We start from the raw sequence: 26027 nt of genomic DNA, 5'->3' as shown, positions 1-26027 counted from the left end.
ATTGAAGTCCGCCTTAATATCCGATTCATTCATTGTTTCCCAGCTTACCTTCAAAAACAATTCATATATTATTCTGTTAGAATATAATATAGTATAAAAATGCATTTCATTTAATCTATTATCCTAATTACAAAAAATATTTCATTTAATATTCTAATAAGAATATTTTGATAAGAAAAGAACAATAATGTCATATTTATATTGAAAATAATGTCATATTTATACTGATAAGAATATAAGAATAATGTTAGTACCTTCAATGGAAGTTTACTTGTGATATGCCACATACAAAATCTATGTTTTGTGTATGGCAATAGTATCTCAATAGATTTTTTCATTGCTGGATCTTGATCGGTCACGACCATGATTGGTGCTTTTCCAAAACACTTCAAGAATGACCGAAGTAACCAAATATAGGAATTTGTATCTTCTCTACACAACAAACCAGCTCCAAAAGTGACACACCTTTTGTGATTATCAATGCCAGTAAAAGGTACAAATACCATACAATACCTAAAAAAACACAAAAAAAATACCATTAGAATATAACACTAAAAATGTTTATAATTCTAGAATAAATACCTATTTGTACGATATGTTGCGTCAAACGAAACAACGTCCCCAAATAACTCAAAGTTTTGTTTTGAAGTGTCATCAGCCCAAAAGAGAGCATTTAACTGCTTCTTGTCACATTTGTATTCGTATGTAAAATTTGTAACATTCTCTTTACGATTCTGAAGCTTTTGTAATCAACAAATTTGCAACAGTGCCCCTGATGTGACAATTTATATCCCTTGTAAAATTTTTCCAATCTATCTCTAGTCCATCACCAAATTCACATCCTCCTTTTATAACGCACATTAGCCTATATGTTGTAGTTGCCCCCACCTTTGCACTCGAAAGCTTATGTATAAAAGATTGATCAACAACATTCAACTGACGTTTAGCTCTTGAAAGATGCATACAATCTTGATTGATCAATTTGTGGTTGTGTTGTTGTTCAAAGCGCCACAGGTAAACTTCTGAAGAATGTGGTATAACTTTGAATGCAATAAAAGCTTTGCAATTTGTGCGTTTACAATTACTATTTCTCAATTGTTTGTTATGATCATCACTAATTGTGTCTAAGGTAGAAGTGTTTGGCAATCCCCCTCTATTGCATATAAAATATTTCGAAGTTGTGATTCCACTCTTTTTCCTCTCTGTTGATTTTCTAATATCAAAATCAGATCTTAATGCATATCCTTTATACCACTAAATAGCATCTTTGATATCTTTAAAAATTGAACCCAAAGTAGGTATCCAACTAGCTTCAACCTCTGGAATCCAAAATAAAGAACCATCAGCTCCAATGAATTGTTTGCAAGAGCCATATTGTGCTGCAACATTGTCACTTTGAACTACAAAAAAGAATATACCACCATGTTAACATATACTTAGAATAATTTGCATTCATATGACTGTAATCATAAAAAACCACAATGTTATATGTGCATTATTCTATAAGCATAATATGCAGTAACATGAACTTATCACCAACATCATTCTATAAAGAATAACCGATATCAGTAACAGAATTAGCTTGGATTTCCGATTGATTTCCATCATTATGCAGAATCTTTGAATCACCAGAGCTGAATTGATGATTTTCTTCATCGTAATGATCATTTCCGATGTCATTCATATCTAAATCATACATAACTGTTACTATATTAAAAATTGAATATGTTATATGCAACTAAAAATGAAAGCAATAATTACCTTGGGTTTCCGATTGATTTTCCTCGTTATGAAGAATCTCTGAATCAGTAGAACTGAACTGATGATTTTCTTCATTGAGATGATTGTTTTCGATGTCATGCATATCCAAATCATCCATAACTGTTATCATTATTGATATATCAATGTATGTACAATATTCTATAAGAATAACATGCAGTCCCATGAACTTATCACTAAGATGATGTTAATGAAAAGCAAATAGATGATGTTAATCAAAAGAAAACAAATGACATATTGCTGAAAAACATAATGATTGAATGAAAGTTAAAAAACAAACAATGAAATAGATGATGCATTGTCAAATAACATATTATAGATTAAATTGTTTTCTAGCTCAAACAAATTCAGCAACAAATGATCTTTGATTGCTGAATTGGATGTCTCAACAACAGATGATGTTTGATTGCTGAAATCACAAATCATACAAATATAAAATTGGAGAAATCGATAATAGCTTGATGATTCAATTCATGAACTAGTTTAAAAATTGAATACGTTATATGCAACTAACAGTGAAATCGATGAAAACTCAAACCTTGATCAATTGACGATTTCATGATGTTGAGTAAAATTCACGGCTTGAAAGATCGTAAACAATTGTTGAAGATGAAGATTAGCAGAAATCGTTGAACACTTGAACCTCTACCGGAATCGATGATCACAAAGTTAAAATTGATCAAAATCACTCAGCTTATCAATTGCAGATGAAGAAGAATCAAGAACATGAACTTGAAGAACACAAAATTCGTGAATTTAAAAGCTGTGATTTAGCATCGTTCGATCAATGTCCAAATCAAATCGATTATCGGTTGAAAGAATATAAGATTGGAGATAGAATATCGATCAAATTGAATTGAAGAACAAGGAATGTTGTTTCATCGAATAAATTGGTAGAAAACAGGAACATGTGAGATGATTTCTGGATGACGTGAAAATTAAGCTAACCTAATCATCTTAAATTTAACCTAGTGACTAATCTACCCTAATTAACTAATCAGCTAGATTAATTAACGTTAATCCCCTTTTTTTTATGAGCCACAAGATCAAATTTGATCAAAGGCTAAGATTTAGTTCCCATGTCTCACAAAATATAGGTGGTCTCAAATGAACCTCTCTCTCTCTCTCTCTCTCTATATATATATATATATATATATATATATATATATATATATATATATATATATATATTGTCAAACAAGTTGCAATTTGGATTGAGTTGTTGACCAAATTAATATGGTGATGCACTATGAGAACTAAGAATATTTGTCTATTCGATATGAAATTTCTAAACGTGGAGGAGGTGAAAGCGTGTGTTTTGAACTTTGAATAACTCTCTCATATATTTTTTCCTTTCTCTTTCCTATTTTCAAAACCCTAAATAAACAAAGTAATTACATGAACTAGCAAGTAAAAATGTCTTTCTTGATTAAAATGTTGATATAACGATAAAATATATAGAAATGGGATTCGAAGTTTTTTATTTGGTTGTAGACCTAAGGTCATCCACAATGAAATTTCAATGCACTGTGGTTGAATGCAGTATGGTTGATATAATGATACATGTTCAATGAAACTTAAATCACTATCAAAATGTACAATGAACCATTAAACCGTGCAATTAACCGCAATGGAAGGTCAATAATTGAGATCGAATTATATGCCATTCCATCAAAGTTTGTAAGTATTTAAGTGCCGTAGAGTTTAAAATCTAAAATTGTAAAAATAATAACACTACAATAATAATTCATTAAATTTTATATAGCTTGATTAATTGTGGATAAGTATGTGATGTTTTGAATACTTAATTTTAGGGTATTTTGACATAAAAAATCCTTAAGTTTATCTCTATCAAAAGAGGAGAAATTAAATATTTTCCTATCTTTTTTTCCTACCAATTCTTATACTCATTTAAATGATGATATGTGTCATATTAATATCTTAAAATATCATTAAATTTCATTAAATATTATATATGTCGCCATTTAATTGGTTAGGATTATATCCTCTCTAAGGGTGGAAGGAGTCGTTCCTTCTAAACCCACCGAACCCACTGTCACATGAATTTTTGTCTCTTTTTTTATTTATTTTTCCCAACCCATAACACACGGAAATCACATCTTTTTGAATCCACTCAACCTACGCAATTAAAAAAAACAAAACAACTAAGGTACAAGTTTTAATACACATGGTACAAGAGAAATTAAGAAAGAGAAAGTAGTGAGAGATGATGATGAAGTGGATTAGTGAAACCAATCAACCTACTCATTGAAATGAGAGTGGTACTGCCGATAACTCTATTGCTAATTAATATTTCACCTTTGATTGTTTTGTATTTTTTTTAATTGAGTGGGTTGAGTTGATTTCAAAAAGATAGGGTTTCCTTGTGTTATGCGTTGGGAAAGATAAAGAAAAATAAAAGAGAAAAAAATGATGTGGCAGTGAGTTTAGTGGGTTGGGAAGGAATAACTCCATCCTCCCTAAGAAATAAATAATTTTTTTTCCACATGACATGCTCTCATTCAATTTGATAAATGTCAATTTGTCGTAATTTTGAATTATTTTTTTTCCAACATACTATCTTACGAGTTTTCTTATTTTATTAAATTTCATAATAATATTTTAATGTAATAATTGCAATAAATATATTAATAAATGAATATCATTTTCATTAATGAGCTTACTTCTTATTTCAAAAAAATTAAATTAAAGTTTATTAGTTTCTTTTATTTATTTATTTAAATTATTTGTTTAAATTTAAAATATAAAAAACATATTCAATTTTAATAATTCAGTATTTTTCTTATTTTCTTATAAATTCAAAGTTATCAATTGTTTAGACCTTTATATATATATATATATATATATATATATATATATATATATATATATATATATATATATATATATATATATATATATATTAAAGTTAACTTATGTAATACATGAGTTTCACAACTAGTTAAGGAACAAATTATAAGAGGATATTAATATGACAGATTTGTCTTTACGACAATTTTAGGTTTGTTAATGCCTAATTTTTGTCATGTTATTTTTTTCATTAACTTTACAAATTTGCAAAAAAATAAAAATAAATAAATAAATAAACGATAAAAAATAAAAATTTGAAGTTTACATATATAATTTTTACCCTAAGTATGTTTTTCATATTTGACTTGAAAGTCCTTAAGTTTGTCAAATTTGTCGGTTTCGTTCTTATAAACTTGCTATTACAAGTAATGACGGCAAATATAATCTTTTTTTTACAAACTTTGGAAATGAACGAACAAAAATCACCACACGAAATTTGACAAACAAAAAAAATTCATTGTCAAACGCCCTTAGTTTTAACACACAACCCATGATTTTTGGATTAGAACGGATTCATACACAACAATTTTTTTTCATACACAACAATTTGTGCATTAAAGTATTGTATGCACAACTCCATAAAGCATGCATTGTTATGTACGGATAAAAATTGTTGTGTACGAATCACTTTCCTTTTCGGATGGGTAATGCTACCAAATAATAACGAAGGTTCACAATTATTTCACTTAAATCACTTAATATTTGTTAGCTTAAGTTTCAAGTTTGTCCATTTGCAAAATATTAGAACTTATATACAGAATTGATATGTGCGTTTCCTAAAGATCTGAACAGTAAACATGTTTCCTATATAACTCAAAAAATTTAGGAAATATGATGCAAAGGCCCTATTATGTATTTCGGTTTCACCATTTCAGTCCCTAATTTTTTTTCATGTTTTTAAGGGAACAAACTGTTTTTTGTTGGGTCGATTTGGTCTTTTTGTAAGAACTGAAGGGGTAAACTGGTTACTATCTGCCACATCATTAAATGAATTGGCAAATACATTTTCCAGATCATCATTGCTTCTATTTCCTATCTTGAAAGATAGTCCTAAATACAAATATAAAAATAAAATGAACGAGTGCAATTTTTTCATGTGTAAACAAGCCACAAAAAACAATAGGGCCTTTTAGTTCATTTACAATCATCTTTCAGATATGTTCAAGGTACTCCTGTAAATCCAATTTATATTCCTCTGATATTCCATACGACGAGAGTTACAAGATTCCGGAGGTTTTCAATTGTCGTGAACGAAATAAAAGGAAGAGGATCGACCAAACACAAAGGAACCGTTGGTGCCTGGTTAGGCTTGTGGGTACAAACGAAGCGAAACATGGTAGATTGAAACCTTCCATTGTTTTTCTTTAGAACTAAATGAGTAAGGTGGGGTCATCGAAGCACTACTTGAGATTCAGAGAGGTGGTAGTGACGACAGAATTGAGATGTGATGGGCTGAGGAAGGATGAAGATAACAAGCTACGTATGAAGGGAATGACGATGACGGTGGACTTGGTTTCTAAGAAGAACACAACTTTGTTGATCAACCACTATGTTCAACGACTTACTCATCCTTCCTTCGTCATTGTTACCTTCCTCTGTCACCATAGATGATGACCCTCCTTTCCATATCACGATGAATTTGCCAATCCTCCAACTTATGTGCATATACGTGCGATTTCTATGTGTGTGTAATGTGTGAAAATTCAAACTACACCATCGATTCATAATATCTGGTTCTTAAAAAAAATAGATATGAAATATACAAAATTAATTAAACTATAAAAACAGAAAACAATTTTAGGGCATAAAACCATATTCAATCGATTTCATAAGGATAGATTTGAGTGAAATCTGAAATATGAACCAAGAACTCATCAATGGAGAAAACCCTAAAAACATAGGATTCCCATGAAGAGATGAGGTAACATGGTATATTAGGTTGTAGTGACCAAAAAAGCAATTCGACATCAACTTTGTTCTCTTAAAGGGCAAGAAAATAACTTTAGGGATTAACTTTCATTTTTCTTTGTTCCCTTAGGGTCGTTGTGTCATTTTCCCAAAAATTTAATGATATTTAATGTAACGCCCCGAGTTCAGAAGTGCAAGTTCAGGGTTCTTAGTGTAAATGAGGAAGGTTGACTCGGCGAGTCGATGGATAGACTCGGTGAGTCGAGTCGCGATTCTGGTCAGGTGTTAAGTGATCGACTCAGCGAGTCGGAGGATGGACTCGGCGAGTTGGTGATGAAGGAAGAAAACCCTAATCCAGGGGTTGTGCCCTGTATAAAGCACCTTATAACCCAACCCAGCCTCTTTAGCACTCCCTTTGACGTCCAGAAGCGTTCCCCATCGATTTCAAACCTTAATTTGAGAGTGAGAAGGATCTAAGTGTGTTTTGGAGCTTGGAGAAGAAGGATACTTGAAGCAAGAGTTGGTGGAATCATAGAGGAGCGTAGTGGATCTGATTTCCTTGCTTGTTGGCATCAGATTGAAGGTAAAAAGTTGTTTCCTTGACCTTGTTGTGCTTAGATTGTTCATAGATAAAGTTTAGGGCCAAATTATCATATATGAGTCTCTTTTCGAGTATTGGGCTCAGATCTATGGTAGCTACTACATATCTAGATTGGTCTTGACTCATGAACCTGGGAAGTGATAGCTTTGGGGCTTGATTGAGAGTGTCCTTGCCTTAAACCTCCGTTTTAGTTTGATTAGAGCTTGTTGATGTGACATCCCCAAAATCACGGCCAGAAAAGACCGGTTTTGTTTATACTTTATTTCAAAATCAGAGTTATCTTTTAATAAAAGGGTTGCAGAATTTGTCCCAAAACAATAATATGATAAAGATTTATCAAAAGCATTTCCATAGAAATGTATTTCATTAAAAGACTCGGGATGTCATGTTCGTACAGATCAAAAGTATAAACAGTACAATATAAGCCTTACTACATTATTTCATATCTACAGGCCTATATCCGTAATCCCTCGTCCAAAACATCACACCTATGCTCATGCGCCACTACCTGTAATGCATAAAACTGAGTGGGTCAGGCTTGGGAGCCTGGTGAGCACATAGGGTTTTCAACCCACAATAAATAAGTTTATTAATTTCATCAATCAACAATAACCCGATTACCCGTTCCCGTTATCCTCACTTTACGTCCCTAAACACCTATCATAAGGGACCTAGCCTAAGGATCATCATCGGGACAAACACTACTGCTAAGGGGATTCCTCAGCAATAAATGTCCTAATAGGCAACCATGTGGGGGATGGAGTACACCGTTGAACACATCGTTCACAACACCTACAGGTTGCGAGCCTGCTAGTGTTCCACTGGACTGTCTAGAAGAGTCCGTGGTCGTCATCTATACTCCGCTAGATGATTGGATCAACAACAACAACATCGAGGCCTCTCATCATTTTATCACACATCACCTATTACATCTACCCATGTTTTACCCCAACATTTTCGTAGATATAAAATACATATACAGTTTAAATCATTGAAAACATGTATAACGTTCATCTAACGTAGATAGAAAGTATTCAGATAATATGCACACATAGCACGTAATTTATATAAAATACTTCATATCTATGTGTAAGCTGAAAGTAACTATGCACTCACCGGAAAAGGTGGTGATTCCGAACTCAGACAGCGCTTCGCTTCTTAAAAAGAATTTTTTCTTCGACGAAACCTAGTATTATTACCACTAGAGTTTAGTTTATTATTCGTCGAGACTAATTAATAGTCTAGCTATTATTATTATTATTATATAAGCGTCAAAAAAATACTTATATAACCCATAATAATAGCCCAAGTATTTATTATAAGTTCCTAATAACGTTACTATAATTAAATAAAAGTTATATTAAAAATAGCGTAGGCGTAGCTCACTTACAGCGGGTTTTATAGAAAACCGGGCTTTGCTTGGAGCAGCGTTCCCGAGCCGAAAAGCTCTTCTTCTCAGAGCCTTCGAGCACTCTGGGGCTTCCGCCTCGTGCTAGGGAGGTTCCTTAGGCTTTTCGGGGGATTTCGGGGCTAGAGAGAGGTTCTAGAGAGAGAGAGAGTAAAGAGAAGAAAGAATGGGAAAGGTGTGAAGAAAATGAGGGTGGAAGAGGTGGTATTTATAGGGTGAAATGTGGCTAAACTTGGTGCCACATGTCACCATCTGGTGGCAAGCCTTGGGGAGAAAGCAATGGCCAAGATTGTGCCACATCACCCATTTTCGCACAGCACACTTCCGACTTCTAAAATCCGTAACTTTCGCATACAACCTCCATTTTTGACGTTCTTTATATCCACGCGTAGGTAATAATAATATCTACAACTTTCATTTTGACACCGTCAGCTAATTCTTGACCGATCTTAAATTTAACAGTACAAGGAGATTATACTGTTAAACGTCTGCGTAAAATTAATAACTTCTACATACGGACTCTGTTTTTGTCTGTCTTTTTACCGTTGATTTCCTATTAATGAGATCTTCAACTCTCATTTACGTTGCGTAAGCCAAAAACCGCTCGAACTAAAATTCGAGTTTCAGGCCGTGCACTGCTAAGCCGAATCTTAGAAAAATCATAACTTCTTCATACGAAGTCAGATTTGGGCGTTCTTTTTATCGATGTTCTTAGTTTAACATATTCTACGACTTTTGTTTAGATTTCTAAGGCTAAAAAGTCTTCTATCGTAAATTCACTATTTACGTCTCCCGGTGTCGTGCTGGTTTTGCCGTAAAACTTCGGCGGGCCATAACTTCTTCGTTATAGCTCGGATTTCGGCATTCTTTATATGTACGGAAACCTTGAGACATATTCTACAACTTTATGTAGAGATATCGGGATTATCTCACACTTTAATTTTGACGCACATTTTTATTCTTTATTAATTATACATTTATAATTAAATAATAAACACATAAACACACATAATTCACATAATACTCAAATATTTCATATTTATTACTTCAAAAAGAGTTACAATAGTTGACCTAGACTATTACATTGACAAAAATGCTTAGCCCTGAAAACCCGGGCGTTACAGTTGAGCCTTGCATGCACGTAAAGTTGGAAACTTTACGTGTAAATCTGGCCCTAGGAGTCCAGATTTATGTATTGGAAGCAATGGAATGGCCTGTGATCGTCTGAATGAAGATATTACGTATGGAATCGGCGAGTATGGGAGATGACTCAGTGAGTCGGGCTTGATATCAGTCTTGAGTCGCATAGTAACTCGGCGAGTCACATGGGTAGACTCGACGAGTTGTTGAAGATGGGCAGGAACTCAACAAGTTGGAAGAACAACTCAACGAGTCTGTTGAATATTGCCTTGGACTCAGCGAGTCTGGTCGTGAAGTCCTAACCACTTTGGTGGGGTGGGGGGGATGACTTGGTGAGTTGAGCAGGAAGGGACTCTAAGTTTGTTGGACTCAACGAGTCTTGGAGTGACTCGGCGAGTTGAGTCGTGGCATGGGAGTTTCTGAGCATAGGAACTCGACGAGTCAACGGGTTGACTCGGCGAGTAGGGTCAACCAGGAAGGTTGACTTTGACTGAGGACTCGGGGCGAAGGATTGGTGGAGGGATGTTTAGGATCCGATTGTTGTTATGCGATGGTTATCGGATGTGGAGGGATGTTTTTTCACATGTTCATGCCCTGATGATCTGAGGGTGAGGTGTGCTCTGAACCTGTTGAGGCTCGGGGCGAAGGATTGGTGGAGGTTGACTACGGGGTCTTATTTTGATGCACAATAGGCTGCACTTACATGGGATCAGTTTCGGGAGATGTTCAGCACTCGTTATGTTCCATGAGTTGAGAGAGAGAGAGAGAGAGAGAGAGAGAGAGAGAGAGAGAGAGAGAGAAAGAGAGAGGTTGGTTCAGGAGTTCCTAAAGCTGAAGCAGGATACAGAGTCAGTGACGGAGATCACCAGGATGTTCACTAAGAGGGAAATGTTTTGCCTGGAGTTTGCTTCAGAGAAGGCTCAGATGTCTCGATATCTGAGTATGCTCAAGAGGGACATCAGGCAGTTTGTGTCCACGCAAAGATGTGATACCTTGTTAGAGTTGCAAGAGGCCGCCAGGCGGCGTGAGTTGGAGATTGAGTTGCAGTTAAGAGAGCAGAGGCAGGCCCCAGCGCAGTCGCAGTCAGCGCCGAAACGGTCCAAGACCGTTGATTCTAGGTTGGGAGATTAGAGCAGTCGCACTTGTGGAAAGTGCGGGAAGGGTCACACTGGAGTTTGTAGGTCTGGTAGTGCGTGCCGCAAGTGCGGGAGAGAGGGGCATTATGTGAGGGATTGCCGTCAGTCAGCCCCAGTTTAGGATATGAGGATTTGTTATCAGTTTCATCTGGTTGGTCACATGAGGGCCAACTGTCCACAGCTTACTGCCGGACCGATGCAGGCTCTAGCACCGGCCAATTTGAGAATTACTGGTAGAGGTCAGGTGGAGCAGAGCCCCCGAGGGCTCAGGGACGTGCTTTTCAGCTTATAGCAGAGGAGGTCAGGGCAGTGCGGATACAGCTGCGGGTATGTTTCCTTCTTGATATCTTGTTATCTTATGGTTGTTATGGAGTATTTTATATCTGCTAGTCTCGTTCGCATGATTCATGGTATGGTATTCGTTCGTCTTTTCGTCGGGTTTATCGTATGATCGAGGGTTTTGGTATTGGGCTTTTTGGTCAGCATGTCACGTATAGCATTTTCAAGTTGAGGAGTACTCAGCTGAGGGTCGAACTCCCTTAGGGTACGAGATGTGCGCGGTCGGAACGTGATTATGTGGAAGTTGCTTGTTTCAAGATCAATTCATGGGTAAGAGGAGTATGTTGAGTAGAAATGATTGATTGTGTCGGTTCAGTCACTGGTGGTTGGTAGCCAGTACTCTAAGTGGGGAGAATTGGAAAATTCTCAGGAGGATCGACACCATGAGAGGTCAATTAGTTGTGTGGGTTTCAGTAGTATTTCAGTCATCCAAGAGCATGGGATGGTATGAGTAGGTCAGACGAGTGGGGCGGGATACAGACCAAGGTTGGGCCTAGGGTTAGGCCGGGAATTAAGTATACAGAATGGAGTTAGAGTTCGGAAGCCCAAGAGGGATATAACAGTATATACGGGAGAGATTCTCGGAAAGAATGGTTGAGGGTGATGTAAGACAGTTTTGAGCGGTTCGGACAGACTGAGGGCCGGAAGGCGTACCAGTCAGACCGAAGGCTCGGGGAACGGTCCAGACAAGCTGAAGGCCCAGGAGGGCGGACCAGATATGTTGAAGGTTCCGAGAGTGGTCCAGATAGGCTGAAGGCCTGGTAAGGCGGTCCAGTCATGCTGAAGACTCTGTATGTGTTAGTGGATCGGTACGAGGAGAATGAGGAAAATCATCACTAGGGGATGATGATTGATATGGTCTGGCCCCAAGTATTGATCATGTTAGTGGAAAGCAGTGCATGGATCCGAGAGTCCTTGCGATCAAATTAAGGGTATATGGAAGTTCAAGAATAGCAGTTGCTCTACATGGATAATGCAGAGTGAAGTGTAGCTCAGTGACACGTGCAAGAGCAGTAAGGGATGTTGAGTGGATTTCCTAGAAAGGAAAGGCATGTAGCTCCGGAAGGAACGTGGGTACTCCAAGAGGAGGAAGTTGAGTAAGTGGATTATCGACAATGCTTCATCTTTTGGTAGTAAGTACTGGGATTGTACCAGTGGTGTGTAAGCACATCCGGGTTGGGTGTCTGTTGAGGTTGTGGAAGGTTTTCCGATAGTGTAGAACTAGAGTAGTTCGGCGTGGATACAAGGAGAGAGCCTTGGATTTTCCAATATGGTTGTGATCAGGAAGTTATGTATGTAGCGGAAATTCATCCTGGGGATGTCTGGAGGTATCATCAGTGTGTTGGGTTTTCCAGCCCGAGGATGTGGGATCAGGTAAAGCATGTGTATGTGATTGTAAAGGAGAGCTCATGGGAGTTTCTCAGGAGCTGAAGGATTTGTCATCCTGTTAGCTCAGAAAGAAACGAGTTGGATTCGGAAAGGAAAGCAGGATAAGTCCCAGGAGTGAATTCGATAAAGGATATGCCAGTAGAGGAAAGGGGTAGCATCTTGGTACCGGGTCAGGACCCGGTGGTTCAGGGTGATATCTAGCTTGGTAAGGGTCAAGTGATTGTTGTGTTTTGGAGTGATGAAAGTGTCATCGGGTGATCATTGGTTAATAAGGGTTGTTATCAGAGAAAGAGGCTGGTGGCCTGCTTGAATAAGTTGTTGTAACTCTGGGAGGGAAGAGTTGTACTTTATAGAGGTCTGATAGCAGTGTTCGGAGGAACCTAGGTCGGTTGAGACCAGGAGTTGTATTGAGGGAGTGTCATCTGGGATGTGGTGCTGCAGGCTTCGAGGATGAAGCCTAATTTATGTGGGGGAGAATTGTAACATCCCGAGTTCAGAAGTGAAAGTTTAGGGTTCTTAGTGTAAATGAGGAAGGTCGACTCGGCGAGTCGATGGATAGACTCGGCGAGCCGAGTCGTGATTCTGGTCAGGTGTTAAGTGACAGTCTCGGCGACAAGTTGGTGCTGAAGGAAGAAAACCCTAATTTGGGGGTTGTGCCCTGTATAAAGCACCTTATAACTCACCCCAGCCTCTTTAGCACTCCCTTTGACGTACATAATCTTTCCTCATCGATTTCAAACCCTAATTTGAGAGTAAGAATGATCTAAGTGTGTTTTGGAGCTTGGAGAAGAAGGATACTTGAAGCAAGAGTTGGTGGAATCATAGAGGAGTGAAGTGGATCTGATTTCCTTGCTTGTTGGCATCAGATTGAAGGTAAAAAGTTGTTGCCTTGAGCTTGTTGTGCTTAGATTGTTCATGGATGAAGTTTAGGGCCCAATTGTCATATATGAGTCTCTTTTAGAGTATTGGGCTCAGATCTGTGCTTGCTACTACATATCTAGAATGGTCTTGACTCATGAACCTAGGAAGTGATAGCTTTGGGGTTTGATTGAGTGTGTCCTTGCCTTAAACCTCCATTTTAGTTTGATTAGAGCTTGTTGAGCCTTGCATGCACGTAAAGTTGGAAGCTTTACATGTGAATCTGGCCCTAGGAGTCCATATCTATGTATTGGAAGCAATGGAATGGCCTGTGATCGTCTGAATGAAGATATTACGTATTGACTCGGCAAGTCGGGCTTGATATCAGTCTTGAGTTGCATAGTAACTCGACGAGTCACATGGGTAGACTCGGCGAGTTGTATGAAGATGGGCAGGAACTCAACGAGTTGGAAGAACAACTCGGCGATTCTGTTGAATATTGCCTTGGACTCGGCGAGTCTGTTCTTAGACTCGACGAGTATAGTCGTGAAGTCCTAACCACTTTGGTTGAGTTGTGAATTGGTGAGTCGGGGGGGGGGGGGGGATGACTTGGTGAGTTGAGCAGGAAGGGACTCTGAGTTTGTTGGACTCGACGAGTCTTGGAGCGACTCAGCGAGTTGAGTCATGGCATGAGAGTTTCTGAGCATAGGAACTCGACGAGTCAACGGTTTGACTCGGCGAGTAGGGTAAACCAGGAAGGTTGACTCGACTAAGGACTTTGACTTGGACCGAGGGTTGACCAGTTTGACTTCCAGGGTATGTTGGTAATTAATGGTGTTTATTGGTTTTGGTTATTTGGTAATGATCAGTGGTGGAGTTCGTGCTGGTGGTCGGTGCAGCGTGGTCTTATTTCTTCAAGTTGGCAGTTGCAGGTGAGTTATCCTCACTATATTGACAGGGTCTAAGGATCCTGGTAGTTGTTATGTTATTGCTTTTCTATATGTTTGCATCCTGGTAGTTAGGATGGTATATGTTAGAGACCTGGTTAAGGTCGGAATCCTGGTATGTAGGATGATGCTATATTAGTGACTGGTTAGGTTGGTATCCTGGTTAGAGTGTGCTATGTATGTGATCTGCTAGATCAGTTGATTAGTAATAAATTGCTATATGATTATATGTTTATGTGCGCATGGTTGGTTGACTGGGGTTAGGTTGAGGCGGGTCCTGCTTTGTGCTGTAGGCCAACATACCCAGGGCAGACCGGATATCCCAAAGGCCCAGCGAGCGGTCCGGATAGGCTGTAGGCCCCACGAGGGCGGACCAGACGTGCTGAGGATCGGAGAGTGGACTAGGCCGACTGAAGGCCCGGTGCGGGCGGACCAGTCATACTGTAGACTCAAAGAGTGGACCAGGTGAGTTGAAGGATCGGTGCGGGCGGACCAACCACATTGCAGACCCGATGTATATGGCTAGACTCAGAGGGTGGATCAGGTGGACTGAAGGCCCAGTGCGGCGGACCAGTCACACAGTAGACCCGAAGTGCATGGTTGTTCTGTTTATGATATGATATGTTATGTGTATGGTATATGTGGTTGGTATTTTGGGGGTAACTCACTAAGCTTTCGGGCTTACAGTTTTTAGTGTATTGTTTCAGGTACTTCAGGAGATCGTGGCAAGGCGAAGGCGTGATCGTACCGCTCCTCGTGTTTTATGTATTTATGATGTGGTTCTGGGAAATACTCTGATAATAAATGAATTGAAAACCTTTTTGTAATGAATTAAAGAATATGGGTTGTTTTTGAAAAGTTTAAATTGGTTGAAAATTTTTGGATGTTACGTTTAAGCATTAAAATTCATTTTTCTTTAAACGGTTAACTAACGATTAGAAGTTAGCATCGTCGAATTAGTAGAAATCATCAACTCTCATATTAAAATTTGAGACCTTCAATCTAAGAGTCAATGTTTCTACCAAGTGGGTTGGACCCACATTGGCCATTCTTGTTTTATTCTTATAAATTTTTCTAAAAAATAATATTAAACAATAACTAAACTACACTAAAAAACAATATCAATATCAATACTAAGATCTATTTTAGTCTACATCCTCAATAATTGAGTTATTTTACTATGAATATGTTTGATAAGGCTAATGGTTAAGTGAAAACTAATAGGTTGAAAGTTGGAAGCCGGTAGCATCATTATTGAAAATATGGAAGTTGAAAATTAGAAATTGAAAGTTGTAGCTTATTTTATTGTAGAGGTGTTACACAAGTTTGTTGAAAGCTTAAATAAAAACTAAAACCAATAAGCTCTAAAAAGCTAAAAGTTCTATAAGAGCATATATGAAATTCTCCATTTATTTAAAATAGAAACTAGAAGCTCGTACTAATGAACATATTTTTTTCTTCAATTCAACTTTTTTAAAAGTTCTAAAAACATACTATCAAACACATCATATATCTAACTGTGTCTACTAGTTCTTCTAGTTTGGGTCAACAAATAAAAAAAATCATTTTTCTAATTTAAAATTATCATGTTCTACTTCATATTAAACATTAGGCATATATGTATGTGTTGCAAATAGTACAAAAATATAATTAATATATTAACATATACATGTTATTAAAAATACCTCTATTGTCATCAGTTTTAAAATTATAATTATTACATTAAGCTTTCATAAAACAATCACTACTAGAAACAGCCCTTTAATGACGCACAAACAATGACACACAGTGATTTACGATACGCAAAAGTGTGCACCCTAAAAATAATGTCATCTCTTCTAAAATTTGAAGGATAGAGGACACGCATTTATGCATGCCCTAAAATTAGTGTCAGAACAAAAAAACATGGAGGGCACCGGTCGTAAAAAGTGTGTCGTCTAAGTATGTGATTTTATAATTTTGATGAAAGGTGCGTTTAAAGTGAAACGAAATCCCTAAAAATTATAAACCCCGCCTGATGCATCTACTCCTTCGTATGTTGTACCCAAGAAACCCTAATAGTATGGCTGCCAATCTTTATCCCTTTCTCCAATTTGTCGCCTTCAAGCTCTCAATTAGGGTTTAGTTTGGCGATTATTTCAATTTCTCTTACACCAAACATCCCAACTCTTCAACCCTAAATCCACCGCTGCTACTACGCCTCCTTTCTCCGGGCTCCACCGCTCTTCGAAGATCGACTCGGCTTCACTCTCCACAACTCAATCATTCTTAAAAAAATTCAATTCGCACATACGTCTCTCCTCTCATTCTACACGACCTTACACCGGCAATGTGACCAATCGCAATGGACAGTACTGAGAAGGTATATACATGCTTTTTCATCTTAGATATTTTTTATGTACTATCAGAACTAATGGTTGATGTAATGGTTATAGGCATCCTTGCGGGTCCCAAAACAAGCATTGTTGATGATGACCAAATAAATCTGGATACAAATAGCCACCTTGGAATGTATCTTCGTCTTTGCTTACTTTCCTTTAATATTTGTCATTTGAGGTATGCTTTTTCTTTCCCCCTTAATTTTATTAAAAAGTACATCTAGTTTATAAACGTTTCTGTTATTCTCATTCTGTACATGTAGGGCGTGTGGCATCTTTTAACAAATATAAAGACATATTACAAAGAAGCATTCTCAAACTGTCCTCCATATAAAATGACTCATTTGGATGATCCTAGTAATGATCCAGAGGCACAATTAGAATATGAAAACATGGATTTATACAAATTTATACTCCAAAACTTTATAGAAGAACTTGAATCAAGTAAAAGGGTTCCTTTTCATAATCATTCATCAAAATCACTCTTTAGTGTAATCGAATGTAAACTTTTTTTATATCATATAATAATACCAAATGGACTAAAGAAACATTTTGTAAATGCATACATTACGGTTTCCAATGGTCAAGGAGTCAAACACAATCACATAAGTCTAGAAGGTAGCCCATATATGAGCTCCCCAACCTCTGCACTACGAAATATTTAATCCTTTGATGTAATCCTACAATGTACAAACTGGCAGATACAAGGATACTTATCAGAGTAAGTAGACTTGATTGAAAAGTAAGTATTTTATAGATTTTATTTTACTAAAAATACTTATTTGAGAGTATCTTGATGTATATATTTGTGTTTTAATAGGATTGGAAGCTCTTTTCCTATGAGTGCTTTTGAATCTGTTTTAAAGCTTCTACAAAAAGTAGCCCTGGAGTTGCATCGTGTATGTTACTTTGTAATTTGTAATATAGATATCCATTTGATCTAATTCAAATATGTAATCCAACAGTCAATCCATTAATTTATGTTAAATTTTTACAGGTCCAATTTTTACGATATCTGAATAGCCTTTACCATGATGATTATCCAGCTGCATTAGAGAATCTTCATCATTATATTGATTATAGGTATCCGTAACACCCAAAACTCAAAATTACAAACTAAACCAATAACCTCTAAATTATTATTATTATTATAACTTTAAAAAAATAGAGTAATTAAAACTCAATTATTGACACTGTAATGTAGGAATGGAGGGATCTGATTTTGTTCCCACATCATTTGATTGTACTAGTAATGGAAGATATGAAATTGCTTTATTATCTTTAGGAATGAAACATTTTTTTTCATCATTTGCAGAGATCTTAACCACACCAATCAGTACATTGTGGGACTAGCTCTTTGTGCTTTGGATAACATTTGTTCTGCAGAAATGGCTCGTGATCTTGCACCTGAAGTTGAAAGATTGCAGCAATTTCGAGATCTAAATATTCGTAAGAAAGTAAGCTGATGTTAACATTCATTTCATTTCATGATCACTCAAGGATGTTTCATCTAATTCTCACATTTTACACTTCATAGAATCATAGTCACACAAGTTCTTACAATTACAGGCAGCATGGGGTTCCATACTTAAAGAAAAGCATCATGGGTTCTTTTAACAGCAATCCAGCTTTGTACAGATCTCTGTAACCTTAATGAAGAGGCTCTTGAATTTTTCAGGAAGGTAAATATAATTGATCTTGTCAAAGATCCTCTATTATTTGTTGGGATTGTCTTCTTCTTGTTCTCTTTCTTTATCTTTTTAATGTGCATTTGTGCTAAGAGTTGTTTGGCATATGATTTTGTAAGGGCAAATTAGTAATTTAGTGATGAGATATATTTTCTTTTTTCTTCCTTTGGTATAGAAATGCATAGAGGTGCTGGTGAAAGTACCTACCTTTTTCCTTTTTAAGGATGGAGGATCAGCCGTGAAGATGCACCTCCTCTATCTTGGTTCTCCTCAACCTAAATGATAAAATGGTTATTTACTCACTCACTCACATTCAGTCCAAAAAAAAAAAGCAATGCAAATCAAAGAACTTATAGTTGAAGAAGGTTGTGCAGGTGTATCTTCCATAGCATTGGTAGTACCATTTAAATGCTGAGAGACAATAGGCATAATCTGGTGTAACAAATTGGATAGAAAAGTTCCTTCATCATTGGCCACTGTTGATGTTGCTGTTGCTTCTTCCTGGGCTATCTGAATAGATTCAACAACATTGGCACCACCCTGACCCTGACCCTGAAAGATGAAGCTGTTACCATGGTTGTGCTGTTCACCAGGAAACAAATTTCTCAACAGTTGATCAAGTCCACTGGAAACCTCTATAGTAGTAGTAGAATGAGTAGAATCTATGTTTTCACCACCATAACCATTGTTGCCATTTCTAGAATCAACAACATTTTGAGCTCTTGTTAGCACTGGTAATAACACACCCATAGAGCTTCGGGAAGATTCAAAATGTGGCACTGAAATCCTAATGGGGACCACCCACACCTTCGATCCCCTACTTTACACCAAATTACTAAGGGCATTTTCGTGATTTGTAACTCCACCATCAACTCCACCACCATTTGTTTCCCTCATCACTGAACCTAAAGAAAGGGCATATAAGAAGTAAATGGAAAGGATGCCCATTAAAATAAGAATATGAGAATAGTGTAAGTAATACATACCTGTACGTATTCTGATCCTAAAGGGATGTCATGTGGAACAACATAGGTGGGAGTATACCAAAAGAGATAGACCAACTTACATCCTTGAAATTCTTGTAACTTCATTTCTTTTTGCCTGTTTAATTAATTAATGAGTGGATATTGAACCATTCAAGGTAATTTGTAATTATGTGCATGCAGGCTCTTAAATGGAAACAATCTAACAAGCTCCTTTCCATAAGAGATTAAGAATCTCCCCAATTTGAACCGCATACAAATCGACCTGAACCACATATCTGCACCAATACCAATCTCATTTTCAAAACTGAATAACACAAAGCACTTATAATTTTATTATTATTTGTTCCTATATTTTTATTTTCTGATTTCTATGTGATAACTATTAGTATTATCATATGTGGGTTTGTAGTCATATGAACAATAATTCACTTAGTGGTCAAATTCCTCCTGAGCTATCTAGATTGCCAAATGTTGTTCACTTGTAAGTTTATTCTTTGAATTTACTCAAGTTTTGACTTTTGTGTGCAATGACATTTGCTGACATGGACGAATGTTGCAGGCTTCTTGACAATAACAACTTATCAGGCTATCTACCTCCTGAGCTCAGTAAGCCACCATACTTGATTATACTGGATGCTTTATTTCCTTACTATAATATTACTTTAAAAAGAATATTGTTGTTTTGGTTGAATCATAAGATCAAGAAGTTCATTGTACTTTCTTTGGTAGTCAATTTGACAACAATCACTTTGAAGGAAGTATACCTTCCTCTTATGGCAACATGCTTCAATTGGCCAAGTTGTAAGTGTGGTTTAAGTTTTAATAAACTTTATTAATGAAGAATTTCAATACATAACACTCTAATCCAAGATTACTTTTGGTGTTGCAGGAGTTTTAGGAATTGCAACTTGCAAGGACCAGTCCCTGATCTTAGCAGGATACCACATCTTACTTATATGTAAGCATGAAATAAATCTTGAATGTTTTGGAGTGAAGTCTTTTTTAAGTTGTTAGTTTGATGACATTTTATATATTTCAGAGACCCAAGTGATAACAATCTTAATGGATCTATACCACCCTTGAATTTTTCTCATAATATCACAACACTGTAAGTTTTACATAGTTTATTCGTGATCTACTTTGTGTCTTTTGTGTTTGGACTTTGGATTCTTATAACTTCATGTGATAAAATTGTGCAACAATCTGTCAAGGAATCAGCTTACTGGAACAATTCCTTCCATCTTTTCAGGCCTTCCTAATCTACAAAGATTGTGAGGATTCTTTGACCTTTCTTTTAGAAAATATAATGGATTGATGTACACATTTATTTGAAACTATTTTCCCGTAGGTCTCTTTCCAACAATTCATCAAATGGCACAATTCCATCCACTATTTGGCAAAATAAGACTTTCAATTTAACCAAAAAACTTATAGTGTAAGACCTCAAACATGAACATCCCTCTCCCTTTTTATCTGCTCTAATTCTTTCTCTGAACTCACATGCCTTGTCTGGTATCTTCCAGGGATGTGAAAAATAATAGGCTTTCAGGCGTTTCAGGAAGCTTTAACCTCCCTCCAAATGTCACCCTTAGGTTCGTTAGTTATCTTGCTAGTTGTATCCATATTCACACAACAAGACTTTCAGAATTTTATGTTTCTAAATTTTCTACAGTCTTCAAGGGAACCCAGCATGCTCGAATGCCAGCTTGGCACAATTCTGTGAAGATGTTGCTATGAGCCCTCTATCACGATATGCACAAGGTAAAGTATTTACACTTGGAAATATCTTTGTTTTAGAAATTTAGCATAACACCTATTGTTGTTCGTGTTGACTACATTCCTTCTCGTGTTGACTTACCTGCTTTAGGCCATGGGAAATATATTAAAAACATAATATCATTTCCACTATGAATATTATTAAACATTTCCACTAATGTGTTGGTAATGACTTATTTTAGAGGCTATTCAGCTCCTGAATATGCAATAAGAGGCCAAATGACAAGGAAAGCAGACATTTACAGTTTTGGTATTTTGCTTTTGGAAATTATTACTGGAAGACCCAATCAAAATAAATGCTTACCAGTTGAAGAACAAAATCTTATTGAAAGGGTATGCAATTTTTTATTTAAATTATAGCAATGTAGTTATATTTATTTATTTATTTTAATATATTTTTTTTCAGGTATGGGAACTATATAGGGAAGGGGAGCTAAAAAAGTTGGTTGACACTTCAATGGAAGATGATGATGATGATTTTGATAAAGATGAAGCTTGTAGGTAGTTAAAAATTAGGTTACTTTGCACCCAAAGTCTTCCAAAAAACATACCATCAATGTCTAATGTGATGATGATGTTAAATGACGAAATGGACCTTGATGAAAAAGATTTATCTGATCCAGGGTTAATTTCAGAGTTAAAAAACTTTAAATCTGATAAAATTACCAACACATCAGGTAACAACACATCATCTAGTAATTCAGGAAAACAGGAGGATAAGGATTCCTCTTTGTATGGACACTCGACATCATCATTCGCCACTATGAGTTTTACCACAATTAATGATCGATGATTCTACAATAGACACCATTTTTCTATCTTTTTATAGTTGTAATTTTTTTGGAAACAAAATTTATTAGTAATTATGACTTTGCCATTAAGACATGCTAAGAATGGTGTAGGATTGTTGTTGTTTTATTTTTATTTTTTATTTTTTGTAGATAAGTATTGTATGTGATGGTATATATGAACCTTTAGTAACATGTCATCAAACAATCTTTTGGTTTGGACTTCTCTAAACAGGGTTATTTTAGGTATTTCATAAGTAATCACATATTCTTTCATTAAATAGGGTGAACTTCATCTTTATTCTTATCCGACATAAATTAATAGTCATTTTATTACATTATTTTCAGGGGTAGAGTTGCAACTGAAAAATGTTCAAGTTGTTGGTGTTTATGGGTGGAGCAGTGAATTTGTTATTATTTCTAATGTGAGACCATGCACGTGCTAATCAGGAGGTACCATCTTCGTCATTCAAAAGTTGTTTGTTGAAATTTATACTGGGGTGCAGGTGATTTTATCTTGAAATTTACACTCAAAACTATTTTTTTCCTTATTTTTCTTGTAAGTTTAGCCTTATTCTTTTCTTCAATTACGTGTTGTTGGAGAGTGTTGTTTGAACAACAATAAATCAATATTTTTTTCCTTCTTTTTCTTGTATGAACAATACATAGTCATAGTTTGACTTAATTAGTTGCTTATTTTTTTATTAGTTGCATGTTTTCTAGCTTATTATAGTAAATGATTGGTTTCTTATTATGCTTAAATCTTAACAGATATCATGGCAACCTTCAACAGTAGATTTGGACCAACACCTTCTTGCAGAAGATATCGTGTACGTGTTCTTGTGCTGCTATTGTGGATTCAGGAACATCCTTTCTTACTGGTCTAACTATATGTATCTCATGTGAAGCTTCTGTTAGAACTATTAATCTTAGGGATTTCAAGTTTTTCATATTTCTTGTATCTAATTAGTTTGTAAATTTCTGTTACAACTTTTATTGATTTGTTTTATCTTTCCATGGAACGATTATTTGTATGACATTAAATTTTATGCAATGGATTGTATTTTTGTATATGATATTTTATTTATTATGAGACATTAAATGCACATTTAATTTGAAAATTAGTAAATCTATAAATAATATTTTTTTTAAAAATATAAAATTACGATACGCAAAAATGTTTGGCATCTTCATTTATGACATGGCCTTTATTGACAGGGGCTTTAATGATACGCAATGTGAGTCATAAATGCGCGTCGTAAGGTTACGATACGCAAATGCATATCATCTTCCTTTATGACAGGGCCTTCCTTGATACACATTGCGTGTCGTAAATGTACGTCGTAAATCGCATGTCGTAACTACGCGTCATAAATGCGCGTCATCTATAGACGACGCGTAAAAGTGTGTCGTGTCTCGTTATGACAAGGCCTTCCTTGACACGCATTTGCGCGTCGTCTAAGCGTTTTACAACATGCATTGCGCGTCGTAAAAGTCTATTTTTTAGTAGTGAATGTAATTAATTTTGGTGGGATGTTAAGTCCACTGAGCAAATTACACCTTTTGGTTACAAAAAAAAAAAACATAATATAATGGTAAAAAGGAGTATCGATCATCGGGGAAATGATTGTATTCAATCACCAATGCAATCCAATAGAACTGATGCAATAAAACTAAGTAACTACAATTAAACTAAAAATTAGGGTTTTGTGATTGCTTGAAAGATTGCTTGAAAACTAAAAGACTTGAATAACTAAAAAGCTTGCAATTAAGTAAGATGGTGAGATGCTCAAATATTAGAGATAATTGGTTAACAAAGACAATTCAACATAATTAACATTTGTGTGTTTATCATTAGGATTCAATATGAAGCTTATCATTCATCCTAAATTGGTTATTGGAATCATGAAGCATGATATGCCAAGATTCATCATAGGTGGTAGGGAGGTTGGGGAAGCCTACAACACACCTTCTTAATCAAAATCAAGGACTCAATTGAAGCAACTGAACCCAAGAAAGTTGATTAACCTTAAGAGTGAAGGAATCCCCAATTCCTAGAGGAAGTTAATGCTTACACATCCATAAAGGAATCATAATCCATAAGCTGGAGATGATTTTCTACCATCATAAAACTCTTATTCTAAGTAAATTCAATGATTCAATGCTAAACCAAAGAAATAACCCAACAACTACTCATTCAAGTACCAAGCTCATGATCAAAGTATTAAACAAACATAAGAAATATGAACTAGAATCATAAACATAAGATAAATGGAAATCAAACATGAATCCTTCAAAACCCGCAAATATCCAAGGGGTTTAGCCCAAGTCAACCAAAATAAAGAGATTAGCCATTCATGGCAACAAGATAACAATCACAAAAGTGTTTTTGCATAAAGAAACTAACAATTACTAGAAGGATGAGAAGAAGTTATATCAAGCTCTCAAAAATCGCATTTAATGTGCTCCAGTGGTGGAAAATCAAAGTGTTGCTGCCAAACCTAACCCCCAAGATAAAATGGTGAGTAAAATGGCCAAAAAGCCCCAAAATGTGTAGTTGCATGGGTACCCTCACAGATTTACGTGAATGAGACTCCACCCTCGCAAATGATGTTGGAATGTTATTGGCTCTTTTTCTCCACTACACCTCCCAACTACTCAAGATTCCATTGGTCCCCTCCACACCTCACGTGATTCAAATTTTGCCAATCATCTTCAAGCTTTAAATGGGGATACTCTAACCCCAAAATAAGAATCCAAGACCCATCTTCATAAGCCCACTTCATCCAAGTCTTCAACATTTTAAGCCCAAATCTTATTTGATGGATCCATAGAGCCTAATGACACCTCTAAAGCCCACCAATCCCATCTCCAAGCCAAACCGCAGCCACATTGAGACTCTAAAACCCTGAAAAATACCTCATGCAAAACAGAAAGTACCCAAAACAATTCATGATAAAGAAAATAAAGAATATACAATGCAATACTAATAAAAAGGGCTAAAAATTATAAAATAAACTATAGATAGAAGATAATAAAATAAACTATCAAATCACCCCAAGTTTAAACCTTACTTGTCCTCAAGTAAGAATAAGACTAAAATGAACTCGGGATGAGCTAAGCTAAAAAGGAAAAAGAAATATACCATAGAACTTGATCATCATCAGTCAACATGGTCAGAATCGGTCTTGCATGGACCTTACGCATCTTCCAAAATTTCACCACTTTACAGCCAAAAACCACATTATCGAACCACTTGAAGGTTGAATAGATCACGTCTGGATGTGGCAGTGGTGTACAACACAAAGGAAAATAGGATATGCGCCCAGTGGTGGCACTTTAAATCAGTAGTTTAAACCATAATGCATGAAGGAAAGGAGCCTCTTCACACACGATGATTCCTACATTTTCCAGGCTAAAATGTATAGTAGCAAAATAGGGTTTATAGAACGGCCTCCATGCAAACATCCGACTTTAATGGTTTCTCTTTTGTAATGTCCTTTACCTCTACCATCTCATCTCGATTGCCTTTTCTCACCAAAATCAAAAATAAATAAAATAAGAAAATCTACTCAACCTAAATCTAAACCTAACAACCTAAATCTTAAATCTTGGACTTCGTTATTTGTTCTTCAGTCTCCTTGCTGCTCGATCTCCCGTCTTCTTATTTTTGTCTTTTTTTTATGGAGATAAGTCTTGAACTTGGATTCTTGTTCTTTTTGTGTTGCTCTTTTTCTTCATTTTTCTTATTTGTTTTTGTTGCTTTTCTTGAATCTTCTTTTATTGTCTCTTTTTGTCTTTGTTTTTCCAATTTCTTCATCTTTTTGTGTTTTCTTCTTGTATTTCTTCTTGGAAGGTCTAAGGAATTTCACCATAAAGCATAGTACTCCAATAATATGAAAAAGGAGTAATGGATAGAGGCTATAATGAACACCTAACGATCATTGACAATGTGTCAAGATCTAATAAAAAGGGTGGGGAATGAATAAAAAGTGGGTGTTACCGAAAAAACTTGGTCCCAAAAATGTGAATAGG

At 36.0% G+C, this 26027-nt stretch overlaps 1 pseudogene; it reads left to right on the top strand.

Moving 5' to 3' along the window:
* The first annotated feature begins 19458 nt into the window (after positions 1-19458).
* On the top strand, positions 19459-21709 carry LOC145035333 (uncharacterized; annotated as a pseudogene).
* Positions 21710-26027: the final 4318 nt, after the last annotated feature.

The sequence above is a fragment of the Lactuca saligna genome, chromosome 3, assembly GCF_052625555.1.
Source record: "Lactuca saligna cultivar CGN05327 chromosome 3, ASM5262555v1, whole genome shotgun sequence".
Classification (NCBI taxonomy): domain Eukaryota; kingdom Viridiplantae; phylum Streptophyta; class Magnoliopsida; order Asterales; family Asteraceae; genus Lactuca; species Lactuca saligna.
Note: the sequence above shows the minus strand (reverse complement) of the source record. Positions and strands in the feature narration are given on the sequence as shown.